Here is a 19,496-nt window from a genome sequence, read left to right as displayed (position 1 = left end):
AATATTTGGCGCCAAGTATGACGCACAACACAAACAGAATTTTTTTTGGCGCTAACAACATGAGGAAATGACACACTCGCGTCATTGAAGACGCAACCTTGTGAAAGGATTCTGCGTCAACTAAGACGCTGGAAGTGACAAATTTGCATCATCGAACGTAACTTCGTGCCAAAAAAAATCTTGCGACAAAAATGACGCAATAAACTTTAGTATTTTTCGCCCTTGCGAGTCCAATTCTGCCCGCAAATTTGAAAATGACAGTCAATTGAAAAAAGACTATACCCCAGGTAAGAAATAAATTTTCCTAAAAAATGAATTTCCCAGATATGAAAATGACAGTCTGCAAAAGGAAATATACTGAAAACCTGAATCATGGAAAATATAAGTACAATACAAAAATTTAGAACTTTATATAAATACATAAAGTGCCAAACCATAGCTGAGAGTGTCTTAAGAAATGAAAACATACTTACCAAAAGATACCTATCCACATATAGCAGATAGCCAAACCAGTACTGAAACGGTTATCTGTAGAGGTAATGGAATATGAGAGTATATCGTCGATCTGAAAAGGAAGGCAGGAGATGAATCTCTACGACAGATAACAGAGAACCTATGAAATAGATCTCCCGTGAGGAAAACCATTGCATTCAATAGGTGATACTCCCTTCACATCCCTCTGACATTCACTGTACTCTGAGAGGAATCGGGCTTCAAAATGCTGAGAAGTGCATATCAACGTAGAAATCTTAGAACAAACTTACTTCACCACCTCCATAGGAGGCAAAGTTTGTAAAACTGAATTGTGGGTGTAGTGAGGGATGTATTTATAGGCATTTTGAGGTTTGGGAAACTTTGCCCCTCCTGGTAGGATTGTATATCCCATACGTCACTAGCTCATGGACTCTTGCCAATTACATGAAAGAAATATCAATTAAAAAGCTAAATCTCTATATTTTCTATGTAACAAAAACACACAAAAAAAAACTAATATAAAAAGCAGGGAGGGTACCAAAACTAGGTTACATGAAAAAAGCCACCTGATTAAGTAGTCATAGGCAGTATAGGCTTCTAAATAATCATAAATCTCCACTGATTGGCTGTTACCTGGCAATACAAAAAAGCCTGCTCCTTTATGGGTTGTTGTGATGTCAGTGCATAACTTATGGCCGTTTAGTGAGAGATTACACTGGTCCTCATTCTAGATTTAATAAAATTTGTTTGTGAAATTTCAATGAAAAAAAAACTAACCACATTACAGTACGAACATCGCAGACTTCAAAGAGATTTGTATCCGCCCCATCACAGCAGCGAGTTGTAGTACCAGTGTTGAGCGTGTTATATTTCACAGGTGCAATACAGTCTTAATAAATTCCGCGTGCTTGAACAAAGTTTAGGTGAAACGCCCAGAACACACCGCTAACTAACTCTCTAGAATGCCCACTATCCACTCCTTGTTTTTGTCTGCAAAGTTCCTAAGGCGGTTCTCATATCCAGAAAGTTTACTTAAAGGGATATGAAACCCAAAATGTTATCTTGTGATTCAGACACAGCATACTATTTTTTTTAAAAAGTTTCCAATTTACTTCTTTTATCAAATTTAGTTCATTTTCATGGTATTCTTTGCTGACAAGATACTTCGGTAGGTGTCTGGAGCACTACATAGCAGGAAGTAGTGCTGCCATCTAGTGCTCTTGCAAATGGATTGCTGCCATCTAGTGCTCTTGCAAATGGATTGCTGCCATCTAGTGCTCTTGCAAATGGATTGCTGCCATCTAGTGCTCTTGCAAATGGATTGCTGCCATCTAGTGCTCTTGCAAATGGATTGCTGCCATCTAGTGCTCTTGCAAATGGATTGCTGCCATCTAGTGCTCTTGCAAATGGATTGCTGCCAAGTAGTGCTCTAGATACGTGCAGATTTCTGAGCTTATAAGGGACAGTAAACTCATAATTAGACATTCATAATTCAGACAGAACATACGATTTTAAACAACTTTCCAATTTACTTCTATTATTTAATTTGCTTTGTTCTCTTGTTAACCTTTGCTGAAAGGTTTATCTAGGTAAGCTCAGGAGCAGCAAAGAACCTAGGTTCTAGCTGCCGATTGGTGGCTGCATATATATATAACGATTGTCATTGGCTCACCCATGTGTTCAGTTAGAAACCAGAAGTGCATTGCTGCTCCTTCATCAAATGATACCAAGAGAATAAAACAGATTTGATAATAGAAGTAAACTCAAAAAAGCATATACAGCAGCACTGAGGCAAAGGAGTAGCAGGGCAATCCAATAGTTAAAAAATATAACTTTTATTTAACATATGTTAAAAGAATACACAGCTCCAAACTCCCTGACTAGTTTCGTGCCCTATAGGCACTTAATCATAGAAGTAAACTGGAAAGTTGTTTAAAATTGTATGTTCTACCTAAATCATGAAAGACATTTTTTTTGGGTTTCGTGTCCCTTTAAATCTCTGTTTTTAAACAAATGATACAAAGAGAACAAAGGAAATTTGATAATAGAAGTAAATAAGAAAGTTATTAAAATCACATGCTCTATCTGAATCATGAAAGAAAAATGTGGGGTTCATGTCCCTTTAACCCTTTTAAATCAGGCATGCAAATATTTTACTAATAATAATGAGTAAGATTTACATAACCCGTTGTGCAAGTTTTTACCTAAATGTTGCAGTTGCACTGACTGCTTTTCCCTGTTGCGATTGGTTCTAGTTTGCTGAACAAGACATCACACACTGGGGTACATAACCCCGCTATATATGTAAATGACATACAATACAGATGAAGCACCAAGATGAACAACGAGGCGTCTGCGCAACCTCATGACGTAGTGTTTTTATTATAACCCAGTACAATCAGTAAATAAGTATTTACATGGTTGTAGCTGTTCTATTATAGGCAACATAACTAAAATACAGTATCTTGTATGTTAAAAAGACCCAATAAATACAGTGTAAAGAAAAGTGATTGTATTATATTATGAGACAGACTTGTAGGAGGGAATATAATGAATGCTGAGCTAGTGCAGTATTAAACCATCACTGTCAAGCAGGCAGTAATTTTCCCACTGATAAAGACACTGTATAAAACTGCAGCATCCTTCTGAATGATGTGTGTGCGTCTTAACCCTAATGCCCCCGGAGTGCAGGTCCTCTCCCAGTTATCGCGCCCATGTGCACAGATTATGGGTTTTTTTGCTTCACGAGAACGGTAATTTGAGCTGACACTTGCTATCCTTTTATCACCGCAGTCACTACTCCCACCATGTGGTGTAGCCAAAGCTTCAGGTGGCCTGCGTGGCAAACACAATCGCCTGCTGTTTGATTGGACACGTATATTTCTGGCTTACGGGAAATCAAGGATAAAGTGACAGAAGGATAGTAGGCTCCTCTGGTTTATTCTGTAAACCTCATTTGGTTTCACGTAAACTTAGCGTCTGTCTCTGGATTATGTTTATGATTTTGGAATATTTACAAGAAAGCTAAAAGCCCTAATGCTTTTATGTCTGAGCGACTATTTATAGCTACTAAGTCTACTAAGTCCCCATACAGGGTACATTTTGTACACATTTTAGTATTTAAATATAGTGGTCAAAAAGCTTGAAGATGCCATTCGATTATTTGTAAATTCATTTGAATCTATAAACAAAAAAAGCTAAATCTGTGTTTTCCAGAAAGATACTAAACATATAATTAAATTACATAAAATAAAATGAAAAAGATACACTTTCAGCAACAGCAATACAAATATATAAAACTACGGAACCCCTCTGTAACTGGTTAAACAACAAAACACTAGTGTACAGTACTTATGCCATGATAACTAAGAAAACATTGTACCATAGATTGTTAGATAATGCAATTTTGCACTACTCACTACGGATGGGCAAATGTTTTGCAACATTCGAAAAATGAAATCAATTTTAACACTTTTGTTTGCTTTGAATGTTTGTACAACATTCTAACATTAGTTTAATGTAATAGTAATTATAATGATCTCTTTAAATGTAATATCCAATTCTAATTTTCCTAATTTGAATATTGCATAATTCAAATCTCTATATTTGTAAAAGTATTTCTAATGCTCTCTTTAAATGCAATATTCAAAATACAAAAAGTCAAATTGATAAATATTTGTATCTATAATGTGTCAATTTACTAAATTACCTTCCGCATGAACTATTGAACTTATAGTGTTTGATAAATCAAATGTTACATTCTAAATTTCTAATGTGGATATTCAATCTAATTATAAACATTCAAAAAGGAAAATAACATTAAAAAAACCCGGAAATAACATTTGATTACCGGATTTTAATGGATTATCAACATTTTATTGTCCAAAATAAATATCCACGGGACTGTTCTACCAAGCGAATTTACTTTTGCCACATTCCCACATCCCTATCACTGTGAAACTCAATGGGCCAGATTTCAAGTCGAGCACAAAAATACAAGCGTTAGGTAGTGTAAACATTTCAGAAGACCAATCCATATCGCTTGCATTTTTATGCTGGTATAAAAGTTCATGTTAATATTTATTGTGTGTGAGGTGGTATAGTGTGTTGCACATGTATGAGTGTGTTGCACATGTATGAGCGTGTTGCACATGCATGAGCGTGTTGCACATGCATGAGCGTGTTGCACATGCATGAGCGTGTTGCACAGGTATGAGTGTGTTGCACATGTATGAGCGTGTTGCACATGTATGAGCGTGTTGCACATGTATGAGCGTGTTGCACATGTATGAGCGTGTTGCACAGGTATGAGTGTGTTGCACATGTATGAGTGTGTTGCACATGTATGAGCGTGTTGCACATGTATGAGCGTGTTGCACATGCATGAGCGTGTTGCACATGTATGAGCGTGTGAATATATATTAGTATGTTGCACATGTATGAGTGTGTTGCACATTTTCGCTAGGAATTCTTGCACCGAAATTAGCCAATTGTCACAGACCTCTGCCATTTTCTACATTCATTTTACTTACAAATAACTAAAGCCAAATTTTTGCAAAGCCCTATCAAACACAAAGAGTTCCACAGCTCGTAGTGTAAAAATGATGTGTTCTCACAGGTTATAACACACGGGACTAGAGTTATCATTGGTCAAACGTCCTGATCGGATACAGGCTCGCTCATTTGATCCTGCAACTGATATTTATGAAGCATTGATTTAAACCATTGCTTCAGACACCCTCCCAGCCAACTTGGAGTTGGCAGATGAAAATCACCTCCAGAGGGTGACTGACAAGCTCTGCTCTAATGTAATTAGTTGCACCTGGGCAAGGGGGCAACATTGCACGAGCAAACGCAACGGTAAATACCGGGAACAATGAAATGCAGGCAGGTTGACAACATGTGAACACTGTCCATCTGCAAATTGATCAACCTAGTCCCAAATGTTCCCTTAGTCTGTCCCTGTTGTGCCTTGAAATCGAACACCAAAATGGTTCACTCGTTTCAATCCAGTCAGGCAATTGTATAAACCGTTTTCTATCCAATGTTTATTCCAGCGTCAATTGTGATTCCATATGTAAATTATGTATTAACTTGCAGTCAAACTGATCCCATGCAAGGTTACAGCAACATCCTAACTGGATTTCTAGGTAAGTAGTGGGAATGTGAGTACGTTAGATAAAGACATTTGAGTGTTATCAGTGCATTCACAAAGCCTCTAGTTAGCGTCTCTGCTATTCATGCCAGCTCGCAGTAGTGTAATCCATACTGATCCGCATCCAACTGAGCTTCCTGGCAACTCCATAAAAGGTAAACATCTTTTTTTTTTTATAATTTGCATTTCCATCTGTTCCACATTTACCCCTCCAAGCAAAATAATTAACTGGTCCACTTTTGGCTTTAAAGGGAAATTAAACCAATTTATTTTCCATCATGGTTTAGACAGAGCAAGTCATTTAAACAACTTTGCAATTTACTTCTATACTCAAATTTAAAAGAAAAAAAAAATGTGTTTCATATCCCTTTAAGTCTTAGGGTGACAAAAGCAGTGGGTAATTTCCATGAGAAAAACAGTAGCGTTTGTCTGCGACCATCTTGCTATACGGTAAGTCATATATCCAGGGTGCGCTATATTAGCTCACTGTGCCTTTCATGAAGAACGTTCCTCAAACATATTAACCTAAAATAAATCAAAAGAACTCTCCAGTCTGAAATACCAAAGCAATTAACTATGAAGAAACAGAAATGACTATGGCAGGGTAACAGATCCTTAAGAATTATAATTTACTTTCCAACAACTGCAGCTACCAATATTTTACTTGAAGTTGTCAAAGAACATGAAATCATACAAGGAGCACAAAAACATTAAAAGGAGGGAAAGAAAAACAATGTGAGATACCGGATGTAAAAAAAAAAAGAGAGGGCTCTCTTATGCAGCGTCTACTCATCAAATGAATCAGATGGCAGATACATTTAAGTCTACCTTTTCTCTAAATAAAAAGAAACACAAAAATACAACATATAGAGTAGAACCATTAAAACTAAATTTACATTTTGATGAACTATGACAAAATTAGGAAACGATATAATTGAATTAAAAACAATCTATTCCCTATAACTTCAGGTATGCTCACTGTGTTTTGGCCAATAACAAGTCTTCTTCAGGAAGAATTTCTGGAATCATCTTCCAAGGATCTTTCCATGTTTATGATCTATATTCTGTGAAGCAATTCAAGGATAGTTTTTCTATAGTAAAAATTTCCCAGCACCAAACTGCAGCTAAGTAAAACATTTCTAATAGGGTAGTAACTATGCACACTGAGGAGTTTTTTTGAAACTAAATAATTTTTACCAAAAGCAAGACCAGGCAGACCTAAAGTGTCCAAAACATCGAAAGACCAGTATATGAAGTTATCATCATTACAGAATAGAACAATGTCTGCATACACAATTCAAGCTCAGTTTAAAATCAGGCACAACCTACCCCAGTCAAAAGATGACTGGCAAAGATAATAGCAGTCTATAAACTACTTATTTGTCAGACAAAAAGTTTAAATGTTTCGCACTGACAAAATGAAACATACATTTTTCAGTGGTAGTCTGGAAATTTGTTCTGAGTCCTAATGAATCTGACATTTTCGGTTGCAACCCAGAGTTCATGTAAGGAGACGGCAGCACAGGCTAACATTACAGGGTATAAAACCTACAATTTTATATTGTGCGGGAAGCATTCTGGTGCAGGAATGGTTTCTGCTATTCTGGGGTTGGTGATCAAGTACACTTTGGGCTCCATATACGAAGCATGGTGGAGAAGAGAAATCACAGAGAGCGAGCAAGCTCTCGGTTTTTAACAGTCCCTTCTCTTGCGTGAGTGAAGGGACAGGCAATTCACACTCATCAGAGTGTGTAACGATGCATACGGGCCAACGTACAAACAGATCCGCAGCACGTACGCAGCAAAGGTGTGTGGACAACTTCTCAAGTTGATTTAAATACATGGCACCCTTTAACGGAAGAGAAATGCCTCTCTATTCTGCAGTGGCCTACTGGCTTAAAGTTGTGTGTAAGAAGATTCCTTTTAAGCAGGACAACAATCCTAAACACACATTGAAGCTGTGCCAGGTTTATCTAAAGTCCAAGCAGCACTAATTGCCCTCCACAATCACCGGACCTCAGCCCCACTGATCGTGTTTGGGAACATATGAAAGAGAAATGACAAAACAGGCTGTGGCATCTGTTGACACTCTCTAGGATGCTGTAAAGCAGTGCTGGAATAATTTGGGTTATAGCATTCTGTACACAATTGTAGAATCAATGCTATATATTATTGAATAATTCCAATCTAACTATAATCCATAACTCCACTCCTTTACTTTAACCCATATTCAAATCCCTAATCCCAAACTTAACCTAGCCCCAATTAAAATTCCTAACCACTAGCCTATCTAACCAAATTCTAACCTAACAAGCACTAACCCTATTTCTGGTTATTAACGCTAAACCCTAACCGCACACCCTACCTTACATTGAGATTGTCAAGAATGACAATATTGCATTGGAATGTCATTAGCGACCTTATATTGTTGTACTTGAGATGTATGCCTGTTGTGTTGTGGCCATAAGATTATGATCGCCATCTAAAAACATGTCCTGGCCGTGCACGGGGAGGGAGCGGGTGGGAACCACTTACACTACAGAAACGTTTTTTTGTATTATGGGGAGAAAGGAGGGAAAAAAAATCCCTAATTAAAGTCATCTAAGGGATCTGGGAGGGGGTGGGGGATTAGTCTTGGGGGGGGGGAAGCTACACTGCAGAAAAACCAAAAAATAAAAAAATAAAGACATTTTTACATGCAAACTGGGTACTGGCAGACAGCTGCCAGTACCCAAGATGGCCCCCAATAAGGCAGAGGGGGAGGGTTAGAGAGCTGTTTTGGGGGGGATCAGGGAGGTTGGGGGCTAAGGGGGGGAATCTTACACAGCAGCATATGTAAATATGCTATATATAAAAAAAGGATACCTTTTATTTTAGTACTGGCAGACTTTCTGCCAGTACTTAAGATGGCGGGGACAATTTTTGGGGTGGGGGAGGAAAGAGAGCTCTTTGGGAGGGATCAGGGGGTCTGATGTGTCAGGTGGGAAGCTGATCTCTACACTAAAGCTAAAATTAACCCTGCAAACTCCATACAAGCTACCTAATTAACCCCTTCATTGCTGGGCATAATTCACGTGTTGTGCGCAGTGGCATTTAGCGGCCTTCTAATTACCAAAAAGCAACACCAAATCCATATATGTCTGCTATTTTTGAACAAAGGAGACCCCAGAGAAGCATTTACAACCATTTGTGCCATAATTGCACAAAATGTTTGTAAATGATTTCAGTGAGAAATCTAAAATTTTGAAAAATTTAACGTTTTTCTTTATTTGATCGCATTTGGCGGTGAAATGGTGGCATGAAATATACAAAAATGGGCGTAGATAAATACTTTGGGTTGTCTACTACACTACACTAAAGCTAAAATTACCCCAAAAAGCTCCCTACATGCTCCCTTATTAACCCCTTCCCTGCTGTGCATAATACACGCATGGTGCGCAGTGGCATTTAGCGGCCTTCTAATTACCTAAAAGCAACGTCAAAGCCATATATGTCTGCTATTTCTGAACAAAGGGGATTCCAGAGAAAAATTTACAACCATTTATGCCATAATTGCACAAGCTGTTTGTAAATAATTTCAGTGAGAATCCTAAAGTTTGTGAAAAAATTTGTGAAAAAGTGAACAATTTTTTTTATTTGATCGCATTTGGTGGTGAAATGGTGGCATGAAATATACCAAAATGGGCCTAGATCAATACTTTGGGATGTGTTCTAAAAAAAAAATATATACATGTCAAGGGATATTCAGGGATTCCTGAAAGATATCAGTGTCCCAATGTAACTAGCGCTAATTTTGAAAAAAAGTGGTTTGGAAATAGCAAAGTGCTACTTATATTTATTGCCCTATAACTTGCAAAAAAAGCAAAGAACATGTAAACATTGGTTATTTCTAAACTCAGGACAAAATTTAGAAATTATTTAGCATGGGTGTTTTTTGGTGGTTGTAGATGTGTAACAGATTTTGGGGGACAAAGTTAGAAAAAGTGTGTTTTTTTCCATTTTTTCCTCATATTTTATATTTTTTTTATAGTAAATGATAAGATATGATGAAAATAATGGTATCTTTAGAAAGTCCATTTAATGGCGAGAAAAATGGTATATAATATGTGTGGGTACAGTAAAAGAGTAAGAGGAAAATTACAGCTAAACACAAACACTGCAAAAATGTAAAAATAGCCTTGGTCCCAAATGGACAGAAAATGGAAAAGTGCTGTGGTCATTAAGGGGTTAAAACTGCATGCTCTAACTGAATAATGAAAAAAATTGTGTTTCATGTCCCTTTAACAAGTAATAAAATGTTTCCCTTAAAGGGGCATTCAACTGCACAAAAGACATGTTTTTATGTGTTAGATTACATGATCTGTGCATTACTGACCATAGATAACTATATGATTCACTATAACCCAGCGCTACAGAATTTGGCAGCACTATACAAATAAATGATAATAATAATATCTGTTATGTTATTCTTTAGCAAGACAACATATGCTTACTGTACTTTTAAAGTGACAATCAGAAACGTAGAAATGACAGATCCATCAGCTCTCACTGTGCATACATCTAAACCCCATAGAAATGAAGGAAAGCTAAGGGTTAACACAACTGCATAATATTAAATTCATTACTAGCTAAATGAAACTAAATCAGCAGATTCTTTGTAGACGATTCACAGAACCACATGAATGCTAATTATTAAATTAAATTAAGATTTAGAGCCGTACTGCAGGTGGAATACTTTGCCAGAAGACCCTTTCTTTAAGAGAGCACTAATTACCCTAAAATGATTACGGTGCGGGACTTGTTCTCTGCTGCTGAGACAGATACATTGTAATTTGGGTTCCTGGCTATTGTATCACATTTAACGTTTTGTTTTTTTTTCTCTTGAAGCCTCATGCGATTGTGAGAATTTATTTTCACGCCCGCACTGAGAAGAAGGGGCAGAGAGTTAAGCTGTTCTCTCCCAGCAGGGATGGAATATTCTGATTGAGCTACATCTCAGCCAAAATGACAGATTTCCCCCTTTTCAATCAGTACTATGTTTATATATTTGTTCAACGGCACCAACGTAATCAATGAGATTGTAAAATAGAAATCTACAAACACCAGTGTGCCCCAATCTCATACTGATAACTGTAAGAAGAAACATGTTCACCCTCATATTGCACTCATCTAATATGGCCGACTATACTACAAATCAGTTTGTTTAAAGAATTAATTTAAACTGACTGATCATTTTATAAACTACAGAACACTTACTGCTCACCAGGGACTTGTTTATCCTTCTGTGACGACAGCTCTGTTCAGAGCCGCTCTCTGATTTTAACCCCTTACAAGTTTCCAGTTGGTGAAATCCCACATTTTTATACCAGGCACCGCCATCTTGAAGCTTAGGTATTCTTGCCCAATGTGATAAAACTGGTGAACATTCACAGATCAGTGAAAGTACAAAACGGTAATGCCACTGGTCTGTGACAGTGCACCAATTCTGTCATAGAGTGCAAGAATACTTCAAATCCAAGATGGCGGCACCCAGAAGATGCAAAGATTCACCACCCGACACCTGTAAGGGGTTAAAACAAGAGAATAACTCTGAAGAAAGATGTAAGTTCAGGTGGAAAACACAAAGCATGGTGAGATGTAAATATTCCATTATAGTTGTGCCCAGCAGTGTAATTCACCTTTATTAGATGCCAGTAAGCATGTCTGGTGTACCTGTATAAAGAAGTACATTTGATACTTTATTCAGTGGTCGATCAGTTACTGTGGTAACCTTACATCTCAAAAGCTTTGTATTTTAGTGATTGGCCTCCTATACTATTGTTTACCTTCTACATTTAACCGCTTAAGGATGACCACTACACCATGTATGGTGGCTGTTGTTAAGCCCTTAAGGACGGGCGATATGCCCTGTAGCACTATGGAAGCCACCCTTGGAAAACAGGGACAGCATGCTACAGTGATCACATGCCTATCAGTAGAGTTCCTCCATCATATGAAATACACGCCGAGATAAGTGTGTAACTCGTGCTGTTGCTGGATGCCTGCGCGTGAGGCTTCTTAGCAACTGTGCAGTAACTATCAATGTGTACAATCAAATGATGCCAAGAAACTGGCATGCTGCAAGTACAGAAATTATATCAACATTTATCACATTAATCATTTAGTAATGTTACAATGACATAATGCAACAGTAAATATATATATATACATACACACACAATATATATATATATACACACATACACAAAACACGGGAGGGGTCAGCACTCTCAGGCCGGACCAGGTACACATCCTATGGCCCTGTAACATGCACAGCCCTGGGTGCAAAACAGCACTCTCAGGAAGCTGCACTGTCACCAGAGTCACAGGCAGTTAACCCCAGGCCCAAACAGGGACAATTACAAAAAGATAATACATTTAATATAGCACACAGAGAAAGTCCAGCACTCACTTACAAGCTCACAACTAAGATAAAAAGCAGCAATGGAAGAGTTAGTTACCGCATCTGGCCAAATGGGAAAAGCCCAGGTACCTCTTCAAGGTCTCTTCCAAAAACCTGGGTCCCTAAACAGCCACACAATGCAGGCTCACAATCAAACAACTGTGTAAAAAGGAAGGGTGCACAGGTTTATGTAATCTCCTTAAACATATACAAAACACGGGAGGGGTCAGCACTCTCAGACCAGACCGGGTACACATCCTATGGCCCTGTAACATGCAGTTACTATTTGTATATTTGTGTATGCATATTAATATATGTATGTATGTATATTTATATATGTATATTTGTGTATGCATATTAATATATGTATGTATGTGTATGTATGTATATTCGTGTATGCATATTAATATATGTATGTATGTATATTTATATATGTATATTTGTGTATGCATATTAATATATGTATGTATATTTATATATGTAAATTTGTGTATGCATATTAATATATGTATGTATGTGTATGTATATTTATATATGTATATTTGTGTATGCATATTAATATATGTATGTATGTATATTTATATATGTATATTTGTGTATGCATATTAATATATGTATGTATGTATATTTATATATGTATATTTGTGTATGCATATTAATATATGTATGTATGTGTATGTATGTATATTTATATATGTATATTTGTGTATGCATATTAATATATGTATGTATGTATGTGTATGTATGTATATTTATATATGTATATTTGTGTATGCATTTTAATATATGTATGTATGTATGTATGTGTATGTATGTATATTTATATATGTATATTTGTATATATATATATATATATATATATATAAATATATGTATGTATGTGTATGTATATTTATATGTATATTTGTGTATATATATTAATATATGTATGTATGTGTATGTATGTATATTTATATATGTATATTTGTGTATGCATTTTAATATATGTATGTATGTATGTATGTGTATGTATGTATATTTATATATGTATATTTGTATATATATATATATAAATATATGTATGTATGTGTATGTATATTTATATGTATATTTGTGTATATATATTAATATATGTATGTATGTGTATGTATGTATATTTATATATATATATATTTGTGTATGCATTTTAATATATGTATGTATGTGTATGTATGTGTATGTATGTATATTTATATATGTATATTTGTATATATATATATATATATATATATATATATATAAATATATGTATGTATGTGTATGTATATTTATATGTATATTTGTGTATATATATTAATATATGTATGTATGTGTATGTATGTATATTTATATATGTATATTTGTGTATATATATTAATATATGTATGTGTAACTATGTACAGTATGTATATTTACTAATATATGTATGTATATGTATGTATATTTATATATGTATATTTGTGTATATATATATATATATATATATATATATAAATATATGTATGTGCATGTATGTATATTTATATATGTATATTTGTGTATATATATTAATATATGTATGTATGTGTATGTATGTATATTTATATATATATATTAATATATGTATGTGCATGTATGTATATTTATATATGTATATTTGTGTATATATATTAATATATGTATGTATGTGTATGTATGTATATTTATATATATATATTAATATATGTATGTGTATGTATGTATATTTATATATGTATATTTGTGTATATATATTAATATATGTATGTATGTGTATATATGTATATTTGTGTATATATATTAATATATGTATGTATGTGTATGTATGTATATTTATATATATATATTAATATATGTATGTGTATGTATGTATATTTATATATGTATATTTGTGTATATATATTAATATATGTATGTACCAGCACATTATTTAGCTTGCCTCAATATAAAAAGAAAGCAGCTCGATCCTCCTTTTCCTACAGAGCACCACAATTATGGAATGACCTCCCTCACACTTTCAAACCTTCCCCAAGCCTAATATCCTTTAAGAGATCCCTCTCTAAATATCTCAAAACAGAAAGCACCTGTCATGGTTGATTATATATTGCCTACCTGTTCTATGTTACATTTTTGTGCATATATTGTGTATTATTATTGTTTTTGTAATTTATTGTACCCTATTGTATCAATGCAATGTTTTGTGTACCCAGGACATACCGGTACTTGAAAACGAGAGAAATCTCAATGTATCTTTCCTGGTAAAATATTTTATAAATAAAATAAAATAAATATGTATATATATGTGTATGTATGTATATTTATATATGTATATTTGTGTATGCATATTAATATATATATATGTATGTAATGTGTATGTATGTATATTTATCATTGCCTGAATGCTCACTGATAAGTATATTTAACCTCTGAAACGGGGTTAATATATGGGTCGATCACAATCCCATAGGGAAAAATGTATCAACCTATGAAAATTCCCATTTTCGGTAGAAAATCAAGTTTTTATGCAATAATAAAATGCCCTAACATACTGGAACAATTATAAAGTTATTATAAGGGGATCATTGTTTCTAACAATATCTTTATTGTTCCTAAAGTACAGCAGGAGCTGCGGGAGGAAGATTGCCGGTCTGCTGTCAAAAGGAAAAAAGGTATTTATATAAAAAAACAACCTCAAATGTAAAATTTTACTGAATGAAAATGCCCCTGTTTTTAAGAGTATTTTTTTCTCATTAAACTTTACATTCACTTTAAATGCATGTGGGGGATCATATTGTTTATATGAAATAGCAGGATTTAAACATGAGCATTATCAGTAAGTATTGGACAATCAGCAATAGTAGGAAGTAACCATTAGCCAAATAGCAACAGCAGGTAGTACCTATTAACCAACTCGCAATAGCAGGTAGTACCTATTAACCAATTAGCAATAGCAGGTAGTACCTATTAGCCAATTAGCAATAGCAGGTAGAACCTATTAACCGACTCGCAATAGCAGGTAGTACCTATTAACCAATTAGCAATAGCAGGTAGTACCTATTAGCCAATTAGCAATAGCAGGTAGAACCTATTAACCGACTCGCAATAGCAGGTAGTACCTATTAACCAATTCGCAAAAGCAGGTAGAGCCTATTAAAAGGGACACTAAACCCAAACAAATTATTTCATGATCCAAGTAGAGAATACAATTTTAAACAACATTCCAATTTACTTCTATTATCTAATTTGTTTCATTCTTTAGATATCCTTTGTTGAAGAAATAGCACTGCACATGGGTGAGCCAATCACACGAGGCATCTATGTGCAGCAACCAATCAGCAGCTACTGAGCCTATCTAGATATGCTTTTAAGCAAAGTATATCGAGAGAATGAAGCAAATTAGATAATAGAAGTAAATTAGAAAGTTGTTTAAAATTGTATGTTATTTCTAAATCATGAAAGAAACATTTTGGGTTTAATGACCCTTTAACCAATTAGCAATAGCAGGTAGTACCTATTAACCAATTCGCAATAGCAGGTAGAACCTATTAACCAATTAGCAATAGCAATTTGCAATAGCAGGTAGTACCTACTAGCTAAATAGCAACAGCAGGTAGTACCTATTAACCAATTTGCAATAGCTGGTAGAACCTATTAGCCAATTCGCAATATCAGGTAGAACCTATTAGCCAATTCGCAATAGCAGGTAGAACCTATTAGCCAATTCGCAATAGCAGGTAGAACCTATTAGCTAATTTGCAATAGCAGGTAGAACCTATTAGCCAATTCGCAATATCAGGTAGAACCTATTAGCCAATTCGCAATAGCAGGTAGAACCTATTAACCAATTAGCAATAGCAGATAGAACCTATTAACCAATACGCAATAGTAGGAAGTAATCTTTAGCCAATTAGCAATAGCAGGTAGAACTTATTAACCAATTAGCAATAGCAGGTAGACCCTATTAACCAATACACAATAGTAGGAAGTAACCATTAGCCAATTAGCAACAGCAGATAGGAAGTACTTACTAGCCACTAAGGGCCAGATTTATCAAAGGTTCCGGCAGCAGGCTTGCATGAGTGAACTTTCAGCCGAGAGTTAAGAAGCAGCGATCATCAAACCCACTACGCCACCTATTATGTGGTGTATCTCAACCCCCCTGGACTTTTTAGACCGGGGAGATTGACAGCCCCTGCTCACATGCGATTGGCAGTATGTGAGCAGGGGGCGGCGTTACGCACTAGTCGTAGTGTGCAATGATAAATGCGAGGACGCCATGCCGGGCAGACAGTGGCGAATATGTACACCCCTGTCTGTCAGACTTTGTTAAATCTGGCCCTAAGTATTTAAGGAAATAAACAAGTAATACTCCTGAACTCATTTCAAATTAAATTTAAAAACAGCTTTTACTTCATTTTTTGTCAAAAGAAAACACGTTTACGCACTACTCTTCAAAATAAATGACAGATTTATTTATTTTTTGAGTATATCATCACATTAAGACTCTGCTAATTCTTTTACTTCTTTATATACACAGTACCACTACATATGCTGCACCTGGGGGGGGGGGTGCAAAAACTTGGGGGTTTTAGGAACGGGCATTTTTTTTCTCAAATGATAATAACAAAATGTAACCGGCATAAAGCAAAAGCGCTCATCCGTTTATGATTATGTAAACACTCAAATTATTGTATCCACACTACAAATGTAATTTATAGCTTGTCACGTTCCCCGCATAGCAAAACTAGAGTGATTTAGTGAGTGTATAAGGAACACGCAACACGCCAGTGCTTTAAGCATAAGATTTGGATAGCAGTAGGACTCTCCAGCAGCCGGGGAATTAAATGAATTGTATAATGTTTTATTTGCATTTAAAAATTTCTCATTCATCACATAACCCTGATTTCTAGTGCTTGTAGATTTTCTGGTCCAGTCATGCCCAGAGGCAGCTGAAAGAGATAGGAAAAGCGAATTGGCAATGCGCAGCAGGAGATAGATCTAAATTCAACATTTGGCTTTTATTACACAATGAGAGTCATCTCATGTTTTCATTGCTGGAATGACCTTGCATCACCTGCCTGTTTGCGCTGCGGGGTTATCGTTGAAGAGAAGAGGGCTGCTCTACTGCTTTATATCAAGATATATATGACAAGCAGCTGTCTGCTGAGAATTTAACATTTTTATATCTTCTGAGTCCACCCCACTTCCTCCTGTTACAACCCGGGAGCAATAACTGGGTTAAAGGGACAGTAAAAAAACTTTAGATTTTATACAAGATGTTTAGCTGCAAAATTAAACAACTTTGTAATATATTTATACTATTTATTTGGCCCCTTGTCTTGTAATTTAGCTCTGACAATGCACCTGCAGAGGCTAACTCTGCTACATATTATGTATCTAATTGGCTGTATAAGGTAACAGCTGCAAATCAATGCACTTTATACTCATTTTATGACCGGTGCCGGTCTAGTTGTCTGTGGACTAAAGCCCAAATAATTTCCTTTAAACAAGGCAAATGGTGGCTGGAGTTTGGCTATTAAAAAAATAACTGCAGTAAAAGGGATGTTAATGTGTTTTAACTCCTTAACGTCTTTTAATGGGGCTTGCGTTTTTGATAGTGCACCGCTGGCTGCCAACGGCGAGACCGTGCTATAACAGGAGGCCTGCAGGAGGGAGGGAGGTTGTTAAAGCACGGTTGACCCTGGTGGCGAGACCCGCCCTATTATGGGCCAAAAAAACCTTGAGGACCAGCAAAGTACAGGGTACATTGTGGTTGTTAAGGTGTTCAAATGTTAAGACTTGGCTGATATTTTATTCTATACCAACACAACAGAGGTGTCTTGTAATTACAAGGTGCTTACTGTCCCTTTAAAAATAGATTTACGCTAAAAACAATATTTGTGTAAACATTTGTCAAGGCGAATTGTTTACATATAGAGCAAGGTTTATCTAAACTGAAATAATGAATATAACTGAAGAGATATTAATATTATTTTTATTAGGAATGAGACATTTTTTGGCTGCAATTAGACATGTTTTTTTGGCAAGCTATTGCACCATTGCTATAAATCTGGAGCATCTCTCTGTTCTCTACGCGTATTACAAAGCACTCTATGCTTTGTTGCTTTTATGCAAATCAGTGCGCTATATAGCACTCAGATATCATTTTTTATGACTGTGCTTTTCATTCGCTTAATCCTTCAGGAGTTTTCATTGAATGATGATCTTGAAGCGCGCCTAGGAAACGAGATGTATGCTGGTTGCTGAATGCTTGCTGGCAGAGAATGAATTATCTTCTACATCCATAAGAACGGCATGGCTGCAATGGCACTGTTAACCCTTCCGCTGACAGAACTGGAGAAATGACTGTGCCTCTCTGTGTGGTCATGTACAGTAGGTATCTATACTAGCCAGTGGTTTATTTGTAATACTGCACTAGGCACTGAAATTCCACTGCCCCTTAACCCACCCACAACAATATTAGCTTAAAAGGGGGTCATGCATCCCAGATGAACAGTCAGAGATCTGTGATTTGTAATAAAATGAATAAAGAAAACCAAGGAGTAGGATCCTAATGCCATGGAACTAACCCTCACATATAACAATAAGTTGCCTCCCCAAATCCAACTGCCCTGGGCACAGGTCTAGCTTGGACCTAAATACACTCCAGATTACCAGTAGTTCTTCTGGATTTGATACACCCACACTTATTACAATTCATCTCACTTCATCTTACTAGATTTTCTTTCATTCTTTTTATTTTTTTTTATTTCCTGCTGTAGATTACTATTATTTTTATTTATTTTTTATACACAATAACCCATTTTTGAACTGATGTTGGGATACTGTTGTTCAGTTACTGATTGCCAGTAAAGTTATGTGTATACATCAGCTTAAAAAAAAAAAAAAAAAAAAAAAAAAGGAATAATAATAATGAAAAGAATTAAAAGCATAAAAAAAATTGTTTCTTTTTTTTCCCTAGCAAAGTTTACAGTCCAGGGACAGATTGCTTGGAAAGGGACAGTAAAATAAAATCAACTAATCTTTCATGGTTTAGATAAAGCATTCAATTTACAAAAATAAATAAAAAATAACAGCAGTGTTGCAACATTGTATAATATTATTACAAACATTGTTTCAAACACTGCTGCCGTATATTGCTAAAGACTGTTACAAACTCATGAGTTCATGTGAACCTATTTAGGTTTACACTTCAACAAACTATAGCAAGATAATAAAACATATTTGAATAGTATTGAGGTTATTCTCCGCCTCCCTATAGTCATGAGGGCAGCCATGTTGAAATCTAGGTTTCACTACATTCCAGTGCTGACCTGTTTGCACATGTGCGGTAACTCTACTTCACATACCTGCAGTGTGACCTAAGTTCCAAAATGGCAGCTCCCATGATTAGAGGTAGGTTCATGAAAT

General features: G+C 35.6%; 1 protein-coding gene and 1 long non-coding RNA gene across 2 annotated transcripts in view; one reads left to right on the top strand and one right to left on the bottom strand.

Annotated features, from left to right (window-relative positions):
• The window catches only part of LOC128643199 (uncharacterized), a 205,659-nt gene extending 187,353 nt beyond the window's left edge, over window positions 1–18,306 (top strand). The window contains exons 2-3 of the long non-coding RNA XR_008399783.1: window positions 14,686–14,734; window positions 18,270–18,306. This is a non-coding gene — a long non-coding RNA (uncharacterized LOC128643199). The remainder of the gene's footprint in view (window positions 1–14,685; window positions 14,735–18,269) is intronic.
• Window positions 1–19,496, bottom strand: part of DIPK1B (divergent protein kinase domain 1B) — a 262,257-nt gene that overhangs the window by 205,046 nt on the left and 37,715 nt on the right. The window lies entirely within an intron of this gene.

This window comes from Bombina bombina, chromosome 12 (genome assembly GCF_027579735.1).
Source record: "Bombina bombina isolate aBomBom1 chromosome 12, aBomBom1.pri, whole genome shotgun sequence".
Lineage (NCBI taxonomy): Eukaryota > Metazoa > Chordata > Amphibia > Anura > Bombinatoridae > Bombina > Bombina bombina.
The sequence above is the reverse complement of the archived record's forward strand: the minus strand, read 5'-3'. Positions and strand labels throughout refer to the sequence as shown.